The sequence below is a fragment of the Papilio polytes genome, unplaced genomic scaffold (genome assembly GCF_000836215.1).
Source record: "Papilio polytes unplaced genomic scaffold, Ppol_1.0 DF824180.1, whole genome shotgun sequence".
In the NCBI taxonomy this organism is placed as follows: Eukaryota; Metazoa; Arthropoda; class Insecta; order Lepidoptera; family Papilionidae; genus Papilio; species Papilio polytes.
Genome location: NW_013525024.1, coordinates 2,521,861 through 2,525,168, shown reverse-complemented (window position 1 = coordinate 2,525,168; position 3,308 = coordinate 2,521,861). Strand labels below are relative to the sequence as shown.

The 3,308-nt window shown below is 34.5% G+C and overlaps 1 long non-coding RNA gene across 1 annotated transcript; it reads left to right on the top strand.

Annotated features, from left to right (window-relative positions):
- The first annotated feature begins 15 nt into the window (after positions 1-15).
- Positions 16-2,484, top strand: LOC106111146. The gene is made up of 3 exons (XR_001226141.1): positions 16-119; positions 215-351; positions 575-2,484. It is a non-coding gene; the product is annotated as an uncharacterized LOC106111146 (long non-coding RNA).
- Positions 2,485-3,308: the final 824 nt, after the last annotated feature.

Genomic DNA, 3,308 nt, shown 5'->3' with positions numbered 1-3,308 from the left:
GACAAGTAGAGAAAACTACTACAGTTTCGTCCCCAGATAAATATCTGACTGAAATTCTTGTTTCAATTTCAGAGAGCTCAGCGTTCAGAAGAAACTGAACAAACAAATAATGGAGAAAAGTAAGTCATCAAATAACAATATAATTTAAATTTAATTAGAAGTGGTAGTAAGCTATAAGGTGGACAGAAGTGTAACATGTGATGCGTGTGGCTAGTGCGGTGGCGGAGGCGGAGGCGGAGGAGAGACAGCCGCTGGTGGCGCGCGCGGAGCGACGGCCGCGGGGCTCGCGACGTGCGCGCAGGGCGCAGCGACAGAACGCATCCATCAACAGTGACACACGAGGGGAAATTGGTCAGTTTTATATTGTTGCTATTGGCAAAAAACTATTCTATTCTTTGTTCTTGTCTAGTCTATGCTGATTTCTTTTAATCTTCTATACAGTGTCTGTTCAAAAACAAAGGAAATAGTATTGATTCATAATTAACATTGAACTATATATTGTTTAGTATTTAAATGAGAATTTTCAGGACACACGTAGCAATATGTTTAGTATAAATAATGGTTTTGTTTGTAGGTGTAGCAGCGTTACCGGTAACACCGGCGGACGCGGCGCCGCAGCACATGATATTATGAGTGTGACCGCACGCGACGTGTATCCGAACGTGTGACGTCACGCGACGCGACGCCATCTTGAAACGTCCAAACAGAACCGCGACATTCGTGGCGGCCATTGCAAACACTACGAGGATCGAACTGAGGTAAAATCATTTACAATTGGATTAAAGTGTTGTGCAATATTAACTCTAGATTTTGTTTTTCAATCGTGATAAGGCTCGGTTAAAATTATTTGTGTTAGAAAGATTTTATTTGAGAATATTATTAAGATGGTATATTATAATTTTGTCCATTCTCATTTTGCACCCACAATCATTGTAATGTTTAAGGCATTAGTTTAATCTGACGTTAAATATTGACGCGAATTTCACTTTGACAAATAATTTGTTAAACTCTTATACATGAGTATGCAGCTGATAAGTATAGTGAAATATAAATTAGACAATTTTACATAACAACGATTGTTTATGAATGAAGTGAATCAGAATCAAAACTCGTGAAAAAATTCTTGAGTAAGGTTTGTTCACTTGTGTGTCGACTTACAAAGCATTGCATACTTGTAGTTTTGAAAGATTTTGTTTTGCTCGATAATTGTAATGTACACGTAAATATTTTTGTATATAAAAATTACAAGTGTGATTTGACAAACTTTATTATATTGAACACACTAGATACATTCAAATTAAATTGACGAAACCAATTATATTGTATAACAAAATCTTAACAGCATCATGGTCGGTAATTCATGAAAATGGGTATTTTTAAAATACGAACCAATTATTGTAACTCGACCACCTAAAAAGAAGGTCACTGTACTTGTAAACTCCAAAAACTACTTTCAAAACTATTATTAATGTTGTCTTTGCATAATATATTCTGGTCAGCCTAGCCCAAAATGTATGCACGACAATTTTATATTTTGGACTTTCTAATAAAACTCTTTCTTCCATTTATTTCCTTAGCTATGGGAAAAAGTCAATTGAATTTTCCATTAAAAAACATCACAAATTATGTACTCGTACACTTGCTCGTAAGTTTCTAATTTTTCACCTTGTTTATTCTTTTTTTAATCGACTTCAATAAGGAGGAGGTTCTCAATTTGTCTATGTTTTTATGTACATATTTCGTTAATTGTATATTGAATTTGCTTGTCGTTTTTGTAAATATTTTGAATTACTAACTCAATGAGAAACATAAAAAGGACAAGTAACCTAAATTTCATATTAAAATTCTACAAGAAATGTCAATAAGGATAAAAGAATCCTCGAATTATAAACGGAACATTGAATAAATGTCACTGAACTATCATGAATGCCGCCCGTTTCTAGTTTACCTAGGTAAAACGGAGAGGTAAGAATTTATTTCATATCTAATACAAGTTATTTGTTATAATGGTGCTCGAATCGTATCGTAAACGAAGAGTTTTTACGAAGTGTCTTCACTTTTTGAATGAATTTGTTCTACTATAAACGTCCAAACCTAGTCAATTATAAACGGGCGATGTACACGATTTACCAGTGACATGATGTAAAAGCCGAGCCGTTTTAGATGTCAGTATATTTTTTTATAGCTTACTAACACGCTTAATGAACTTTTAGTATAGTATTAGAAGAAATGTTATATTTTTAATTGTGTTTAAATCTTCCTTTGCCATTTTTACATTTTATCTTCGTTTTGTAAGTTAAGATATGTATATTTAAAATTGTCTGTACCTTATGTGATATAAATATAGTTTTCTTCTCGACTGGTGACAGAAGGGACTAATATATGTAAAGATAAATTTAAGTTATTACACTAGGAGCGACGGAGCTTCTCATCGTTACAACTTCTTAGGATATAACCAAAGAAATAAAATCGTTTGGACACAAACTGTACTGTTTTTATTATTTCTTCCCTTTCCTCTAACAAATGAATGACTATAGTTGGACATGTATTGGATGTTCCAATTTTTTTTTGTGGTTCAAAGCTATCTACAATGCAGTGCCCTTCCCTCATATTCTGTATTGTAATTTCTTCAACAACAATCGGCGCAGTGGGGGAAGGTCCGTGAGATACTCACACAAATCAAAACAATAACAAACAAATAAGACTCAACAATAATAACAAAAAAATGTATGGAGACATTTGACATAGGTGAGAGTTGCAACTACATCTATTGAACTACCCTGGTCCCGATTGAATGTTGAATGAAATTAGTTCTATATGTTATAGTTCTCTTTGGTCCCGGCCCTGGTCAATCGTTTGTCAACTTATGGTATAAAAAATTGTGAATTTTCAACATTTCCAGGGTTTAAAATATAAAAACCGCGGCCAAACGTGAAATGTCAAAAGATCGCGATAATAATTTACACTAGTTATTGGTCTTAAAATAACTGATCGTTTTACCAAGGAAATGATGGCATGAAACTAGCAAAGGGATTTCGAAAGTGGACAAAAATGACTTCCCCAACTGATGAGGTAACTTTGTTTGGGAAAAAGGAATGAAGGCAAAAGTCAGTTCAAGAATATATTATTCTGCAACATGTGAGACAAGATCTGTAGTTCACAGAATTTACTATCGCTGTTTTTCACTTTAATTGAAGGACTGTTGTGGAAGGAAATAAAAGAGATAAAACGGTGATAGTAGCATTTATTGACTAGCAACCGCTGTGTAGACTAGTGCTGGCCGCCACATGGCTGTGCGGGCCGGCGGC